The 8,543-nt window shown below is 61.3% G+C and overlaps 1 non-coding gene across 1 annotated transcript; it reads left to right on the top strand.

Annotated features, from left to right (window-relative positions):
* Positions 1–7,263: 7,263 nt before the first annotated feature.
* Trnaa-cgc (transfer RNA alanine (anticodon CGC)) lies at positions 7,264–7,337 on the top strand. The gene has a single exon. It is a non-coding gene; the product is annotated as a tRNA-Ala (tRNA).
* Positions 7,338–8,543: the final 1,206 nt, after the last annotated feature.

Below are 8,543 nucleotides of genomic sequence, written 5' to 3'. Positions count from 1 at the left end.
AGTATTAAAAGGAACAGAACATGAGTGGAAAAAGCACAAAAGAAAGGAAGCGAGGGTGGGAGGGCGGGAGGGAGGCTGCCAGAAGAGTCTGGTGTGAGACAGGGCCCTGCCGCAGGCGCAGGCGGGAGGGAGGGAAGTCGAGGCGCGGACGTGGACTTGTGGGTGAGGCTGTGCGGGGATGGAGGAGCCCATGGGCAGCACGGCCCTGTTCACCTGGGGAGCCTCAGCTAGACAAGAAAAATACACAAAGCTGCCAGGCTCGCTGGGGATTTCCAAGGCCACAGACACAGAGCTGGATAATCAGGAGTGAATTAAACAAAGGAGGTTTACATCCACAGGCAATAAACAACAGAATTGAATTAACCAGCTTTATTTCATAACAGAACACCTGGGCGGGCGGGGGGGGGGCGGCCTGGGTGTCTGTCTGAGGAGACGGGCCCACTTCCCTGCCGTCCCTGTGTCCTGAGGCTGTCGGCTGGGGAGGGGGTGCGGGAGGGCGCGGAGCACCCGCCAGGCCTGCTCCAGGATGACTGGTGGTCAGAGGGCAGGGGGCACGGCGGTAATGAGCCCGGGACGGCCAGGTTCCCGTGGCTCTGTCCGCAGCTGCGGGGTTGGGCACTGGCCAGGAGGCCTTTGGCTGTGGGCAGATCACAGAACAGGGTACCAAGCCCGCTGCACCCCCTCTCCCCAGACCCCCTCCCCGTGAAGGAAGCGGCCAGCCTGTCCTCAGGTGAGGGGTGCGGCCAGCATGGCCGCTGGTGGCCCAGGCCCAGCGGCCCAGGCCCAGTGGTCAGCCCCGGTGTGGAGGGGCCAGAACCGCGGCAAAGCTGGCCTGCAGGGGCGCCCCCCCCAGCCAGGCCCAGTGAGCGCACCCAGTGGGGCGGCGCCCCTCCATCCCCACTGCCGGACCCTGGTCACGCCCCACGCCCAGCACAGAAGGCCTCCAGCCTCCCGGTCCCCCACGCGGGATGCGTCTGGGTGCGCGGGGAGCCCAAGGCCCGAGCAGCAGAGGAGTTCACGGGCATGTGAAACAGTCACTGACTAGAAACCTGAGCACCAGGGTCAGGGTTCAGACACGCCGGACCCGGCCATGCACCCACACCCACCACAAAGCCCGGTGCAACACAACTGGCCAGATGTGAAATGACCACCAACACAGGGAAAGGGGAGAGGGAAGAGGAAGGAGAGGGAAGAGGAAGGAGGTGAGGAAGGAGGAAGGGAAGATTAAAACACACGAGGAAATAGGGAAGCAAGGAAGGAAGGAAGGAAGGAAGGAAGGGGAAGGGAGGGGGAGAAAGGGAGAGAGGGAGAAAGTACAGACGAAGGGAGGGAAGGAAGGAAGGAGGGAGAGAGGAAAGGAAGGACGGGGAGAAGAGGAAAGAGGTGAGGAAGGAAGGAAGGAAAGATGAGGAAATAGGGAAGAAAAGAAGAAAGAAAGAAGCAAGAAAGGGAGGAAGAAAAGAAAAGGAACAAAGGAGAAAGGAAGGAAAGGGAAGGGAGGAAAGGAAGGAAGGGGAAAAGGAGGAAAAGGGAAGAAGGAGGAAGGGAAGAAGGAAGAAGGAATGTATGACGAAACGGAAGGAGGAAAGGAAGAAGGGAGGAAAGAGGAAGGATGGAAGAAGGAAAGAAGAACAGAAGAATAGGAAGAGAGGGGGAAAGGAGGGAGGGAGGAAGGAAGGAAGGAGGAAGAAAGTGGAGAAGGAAGAAAGGGAAGAAGGCAGAAGGAGAAAGGAAGGAAAGGCAGGAAGAGGAAGGAGGAAGGAGGTAGGAAGAGGAAATAAGGGAGAAAGGCAGAAAGGAGGAAAAAAGTGAGAAAGGAAGGAAAGGAGGGAGGAAGGAGGAAGGAGGAGGGAGGGACGAGGAAGAAAGGAAGGAAAGAGGAAGGAAGGGAGGAAGGAAGGAAGGAATGAGGAAGGAAGGGAGGAATGAGGAAGAAAGGAAGGAAAGAGGAAGGGAGGAAGAAAGGAAGGAAGGAATGAGGAAGGAAGGGAGGAAGGAATGAGGAAGGGAGGAAGGAAGAAAGGTGGGAGGAAGGCAGGAAGGAAGGAAGGACTGAGGAAGGAAGGACAGGGACCAGCAAGCGGCCTCCACGCAGCACACAGCACCGGGCGCCCGGGCCCTGGGGGGGGGGCGGTTCCCACGCCCTGGTGAGGGCTCCAGCTGTGCCCTTCTGTGCGGCCCTGGGAGACATTCTGGAGATAGCTGATGGGTCTGTGCCCTCTCCAGACCCCGCTCTGGCCGGTTATCTACCCGGCGTCAGCAGCGACTTAGGGGCTTTGCTGAGGATCCCGGGGCAGGCGCCGGCCTGCCTCCCACGGGAATGGCTCTAAGGATCAAAGCCCTGCTCTGGGGACGGGGTCCGGCCATGGGAAGCAGCAAGGGTGCCCTTGGGGCCCAGGGCTGAGTGGAGGCTGGGCTGGGGGGGGGAAGGCGGGGAGCACGCGCCCCACAGGCCTTCTGGACACCGCGGGCAGCCTGGCCGCTCCATCTTGTCTGCCGGGGGCCGGAGGCATGGATCTCATGACCGTGCAGCTGGTGGTTAGCTCAGAGTCCAGGTGACACACAACACTCAGACCAGCCTGAGGCCTTTTTCCTGACTCAGTAGAGCATCTCATGCAGGTGCGGGAACAGGGGGATCGAGGTTCTGCAGGCCCAGAATAAAGTCAGGGCCAATCCTGAGGAACCAGCTGCACGGTTCCAGAAGGCTGCAGAGCACCCGCCCTGTCATCACCCTGTCAGAAGCAGAAGGCAGGACGAGGGACAGGACAGGAGGGTCCCCGTCCAGCAGGCTGCCTCCCGTGGACGTTAGGCTCGCGTTGCCGGTCACAGGGCCCCTCCCGGCCGCGTTCCTGGTGAGCAGAGGCCTGGAGGAGACGTTGGCACCACCATGCTCCCTGACCTCCACAGCGTAGCGGGGGGGCCCGGCCCCGAGCCCACGGGCGGAGGGCGCAGAGCCAGGGGGCTCTGTGGCCAGGGCTCCCGCACAGCCTCAGAGGAAGGCAGTGCAGACACCCAGCACCGTGAGCGTGGCTCAGAGGCCTGGTGCTCATGACACAGTCCTGTCCCAACGCAGGCAGCCAGCGCTCGCCACCCAGGGGACCCGGAGGTCCGCAGGGGCCGGGCTCCGGGCCTGCGCTGGGCTGGGGCCTTGGTGCTTCTGGGTCTCTGATCCGTTCTAGGCACAAAGACTCCGGGGTACAGTGGTGCTGGGGCCTGTGCACCCCGCCTCTGCCCTGCGGGCCTGAGCGTGACCAGGACGGGCGTCCAGGGTCACACTGGATGCTCAGCAACATGAGGAAGAAGCAGAGAGAGGGCACAGAGGGGAGGCTGGGAGAGCCCAGGCAGAAAGGGAGGGATGGAGCGGGCCGGCGCGCAGAGGAGGCGCAGGAGGGCAGGGTGCGCGGCCTAGGGCTGCATGGCGCCTCTTCTCTTGCTGTGAGCCCCAGTGAGAACGCTGAGCCCGCCATGCCCTCCAGGCCAGTGCCGCACGGTGGGAGACGGGCGCCCAGGCCCTCGGTCGCCCTGGCCAGCTGGGCTCAGTGGTTCCCGGGAGCCTGCCATGGCCTCCACCGCCGGGCCGGAGCCCCGCTCCTTCCAGAACCTGCTGGAAGAGGCGTCCCCCGCCCTGGAAGGGGACCCAAACCCACAGTCACGTGGGGACAGAACCCCAGTCCAGCTGGCCCACGGTGACGTGCGAACTCGCTCCTTGTGGGCCACACAGGGCCTGCTCACCCACCAGGACTCTCGGGACCCGTGTCCGCTCAGCCTCTGCTCCAGAACCCTCCAGAGGGTTCCTGGCTGGGGACTGCACTGAGTCTTCCTGTCCCCCGGGCCTGGGCCTGGGCCTGGCTCGTGCCCATGTGTCCCCTGTCCCCACCCGGATCCCACTCCTGCCCGGCACCATGGCCAGTGCAAGCCAAGCTGCCCACCGGACCCCTCAGGCCGGCCGGCCAGCACAGCGGGCTGCTCCCCCGGGCTCCTGGGGTCCCGGGCTCCCTCGCTGGCTCACGTGAGGGCACAGGCGGCCCAGAGGCCCGGGCAGGCCTGCACAATGTTACAGCAGAATGAAAGGCGGGAGAGGAAGAGACAGATGTGTGTCCTGTAAACAGTCTGATTTCCCAATGCAAACCAGATTCCGGCCAAGGCCATCAGGTAAACATCTGCGTCAGAACCCCCGGCCCCCCGCCGCCCGGGAGGCCCCGGCTCTCAGTCCCCTACTCTGGGACCCGTCAGAGTCGCCGCCCAGACATTTCGTAATTAGACAAAATTAGGCCTCGGATTCCTTCCCTAAATCCCAAAGATCTCTGCGATTTCAGGTCTCCTCAAAAATGAAAACATTTGGTAATTAAAGGACACAAGTGAGAACACTCGAGAATGTTCTCTCAACTGGAAAATGCCAATTAAGGAAGTGCCTCTGCCTCCCGCCCACCTTGGCAGCCCGGCTCATCTTTCTGCTCTGCCTGACACCAGATTAACTGTGCCCTGGCTCTCGGGGGCCTGGGTGGAGCGGCGCGGGGCCCTCCTTGCCTCTGGGATTCAGGGATTTGGGTCCTCTGCCTACTCAGCACCCTGTGTGGGTCCCCAAGGACCGGCTGGGCCCGCACACCAGGGACACAGCCCTTGAAGGTGTATTTCATGTCTTTTTAGGAGATGAACCACACAAATGAGTCTACCAGTCCAATTCCTGCTTCCAATTCCTGCCGCCCTGTTTATCTTCCTCTCATGGCCTCCAAACCACCCGAAAACATGGTTTTTCAAAAGTTTTATCAGTGATTTTTTGGGAATAGCAGGGTTAAAGCTGGAGGCAATAGAACACCATTCTCTGTTGCCTGTGTCACAAGTGGCTGTTGGACACGTGGAAGTGTTTGAATCCCGCTGGTCTGGGTTTGTGCCCAGGCTCACCCTGCCTCTCGGCGGCTCAGCCTTCATCTCTGCAGCCCGATCTGCCCAGAGTGCCTGGCTCCTCTGTGGTCCGCCGTGACTTCCTCCTGCCTGAGCCGGTGTCTGTCCTCCAGGTCTTCAGGACAGAACCTGGGCTCTAACAACGTGTTTCCAGGGCCAGCAGGAGTTCTCTGGGAGAGCCCGGAGAATTGGCACCCAGCTCTCTACCCGGTGCCTCCCCATCCCGCCCCATGCTGCTCCCACCCCATGCCGGCCAGCAGCCCCGTCCCCTCCTGTGCTGCCCCTAGCCCTCAAACCCCCTGGGGTTGAGGTGACAGCGGCCCCCCAGCCCCCCGTTCCTGAGCCGGGCAGGAGGTGAAGGAGGGCCCTGCGGTGTCACCAGCCATGGCAGGCCACGTCCTCCATGACTGCAGGGCTCCGGCCGGCTCTCTCATCTGGGCAGTGCCCCGGGGCTGTGGCCGCCCGATCGGCCTTTGAGGGGATGTCCGTGTGGGGAAGGGCGGTGGAGAAGCCTTGCTGACAGAGGGAGAGCGGCCTGGGCGGCCCCTTCCACTGGAGAAGCCCCAGTGCTGGAGAAGCAGCCCCGTGCGGGAAGAGCATGGAGGCTAGCCCAGGCCGGGCTGCCCCGGGAGCATCGCGGGTGGACGGGTCAGCCCGGTCCGGCACCCGGGAAGGGCCCGCACGCATGGAGGTGGCTCCTCGCTGGGGGACAGTGTTCCCAGGGCATCAGCCCACAGCGGGGACCTCACGGAGCAGGGTACACACGGCACCCCCTGACTCCCCAAGCCCGCTGGCCATTTCCCCCTGTGCCTTCCATGGGTGCTGGACCCTGGGCCTCCACCCCATGGGGAGAGCTGCTCACCTCCTCCGAAACACTGTCCATAGTGTGTGTGTGTGCTTTGTGTGTGTGACGTGTGCATATGTGTGGTGTATGTGTGTGTATGTGCTTGAGTACACGCATGTGCAGGTACACACACACACACACACACACGCACGCACCAGTACTAGAACTATGATTGAGGGCCTGGTGCTGTTCCTGAGCTGGCTTTTTGGCTCAAGGCTGGTGCTCTACCACTTGAGTCACAGCACCACTTCTGGGTTTTTGACAGTTAATGGGAGATTTTTCATGTACTTTCCTCTCCAGGCTGTCTTTGAACCTCGATCCTCAGGTCTTAGCCTCCCAAGTAGGTAGACTTACTGGTGTGAGCCACCAGTTCCAGACTTGCCCCAAGTTGAAACAAACACAAAGTCAGCTGCACAGAGGCTTGGCGTCGCCAGAGGTATCCCGATCGGGTTTTACGATGAGACATTCTGTGCGAAAGCTGGAAGCCTGATGAGACACAGAGACGGCAAGAGACAGGGAGACATGGAGAAAGAGAGACGCGGACGGAGGAAGGTAGGGTAGCCAGAGGAGGGAGGGGAGGGACGGCTGGAAATGTCTTCATTCTATGAGGAAGCCGCCTGAGTGGGTGGGCCGGCAGGCCCCAGGCCCACCCCGGGGACAGGTCGGGGCAGCGTGGGTGGGGCCGGGGCGCCAGGTGCGGCGGTGTCTGGTCATCACCGGCTCAGGCCTCTCAGATGAACACCTGGGGATAGAATGTCTGACTCAGACACAAGGAGGGTTTAACCGCTTAAGAGACCACCGAGGGCTGGTGTAGTGTTTCCCGCCTGTAATCCCAGCACTCAGGGCACCTGGGTGACATGGCCAGACGCTGTCACAGCACAATAAAAAGTAATTAGCCGGCGGCGTGCGCGCAGTGTCGAGGTTTTAGGAGAGGCGCCTGCGCAGCGCGGGCACGCCGCCTGGCCCCGTCTCTGGGGCGTGTCACCTCCTCGGCCCCGCGTGGCCTCTGCACCTGGCGTGTGGGTGGCTTTCTCTTTAGTCAGAGTGAGAAAGCGCTTGCCCCGGGCAGAGAGGCTCTATCTGGAATGGAGACCGGATCCTGGTCAAGTGATTCTTTGCATCTGGTGCTGCTCGCAGGAACCGGGCGTCCGCCGATGCGGCAGACGGTGCTGGTCCGGAGAGCCCGAGGGAAGCCCTGCATAGCTCTGTGTATTTTCCCTGCTGTGTGCGGCGTGTTGGGTCGGATCGGCCCCATGGCTGCCTCTGCGCTGTCCGGGCCACCGCCGCTCGGTCCTCTGGGACGGGCAGAGCTGGGACCCGCTCGGGCCCGGGCAGCCTCAGGGAGCGTGCGGGGCAGGGCCTCACGTGGCACTTCCAGACTGGGAGATGACCGAGAAGGGGAGCGTGGCCCTGGGTGACCCACAGCCCACACCACACCGGGGGAATCGAGACACACAACAGCCATGTCCATGCACCGCCTTGAAAAAGGAGTTCCCTTAAAAACAAGGCATCCGGGCTGGGAAGGTGGCTCAGTGGTAGAGCGCTTGCCTCGCATGCACGAGGCCCTGGGTTCGATTCCTCAGCCTCACAGAAGCAAAAAAAGCCGGAAGTGGCGCTGTGGCTCAAGTGGTAGAGCGCTAGCCTTGAGCTGAGGAGCTGAGGGACAGCGCCCATGCCCAGAGTTCAGGCCCCATGACCAACACACACAAACACAGAAACAAAAACAACCAAGGCATCCATGCCCCGTACACCCCAACCACTGCGCTCCTGGATGTTTATGCCAGGACAGAGATACACGTGTGCACACACAGGCTTCGCACGCTCCACACTGGCAGTGATCGGGCCCTGCGGCCTGTGTGGCTGGAAGGATGGCTGCTGAGCGAGGCCTGGGAGGGCCGAGGTGCACAGGGGCCGGGGCAGCGTGCGGACACAGGCCGGGGCTGGGGGCAGGAGGGCTCAGAGAGGACATTTTCCCTTGGTGGCCCAGGCTTAACATCCACACCGAGCTCAGAGCTGGATACACCGCAGCATGAATGCTGGCTGTCTTGGTTCTGACATTGATTCATAGTAACATTAGACATCGAGGGGAAATGGTGGCCGGGCTCACGGTCCCCTGCCCAGAGTCTGCGATTGCATAAACTAAAACATATAAGAATGAGTGAACCGGACCTGGCGCCCCGCGGCTACAAGCCCAGCCGCCCGGGAGGCAGGAAGACAGTGACTTTGAGGCTGATGAGGGGTAGGCAGCAGGAGAGCCTCCAAATTAACAAGATTAACAAGGGCAGCGGGCGATAGGTGGTCAGGCACCTGGCATGGACCTGGGCCTGGGCTGAGTCCAAGAACTACAGAACAAAATTCCATCACAACCACAAAATCTACCCCTGAACACCCAGCAGAGATGGTAGCCACCTTCCCGTTGGGGAATCAAATCCTCAGGTAGCTTTGCAGTCAGGACAGGAGGACAAACAGGACAGGGTTGAACTCACTGGGAAGAAGAGCTTTGACCTGGGCAGACATTGTTATATTTCATATCTCATAAAAGATGAAATAAAATAGAAGAAACGGTAGGGCCATTGGGAGTAACTGAACCAGAAGCACCCAGGGAAAGCTGAAGTTGAGGATTTGGGGGTTCATCCACCAAGACTCTGTGTCCCAGAACAGAAGGGTCTAGGATGCACAAAGTTTCAAGGCCCAGGCTGACCTGGCCAGCTTCAAGGGCTGTGTCCCTGGTGTGCGGGCCCAGCCGGTCCTTGGGGACCCACACAGGGTGCTGAGTAGGCAGAGGACCCAAATCCCT

Source organism: Dipodomys merriami, unplaced genomic scaffold, assembly GCF_024711535.1.
Source record: "Dipodomys merriami isolate MVZ:Mamm:240054 unplaced genomic scaffold, mDipMer1.0.p SCAF_78, whole genome shotgun sequence".
NCBI lineage: Eukaryota > Metazoa > Chordata > Mammalia > Rodentia > Heteromyidae > Dipodomys > Dipodomys merriami.
This window is presented reverse-complemented; position numbering and strand designations above follow the sequence as displayed.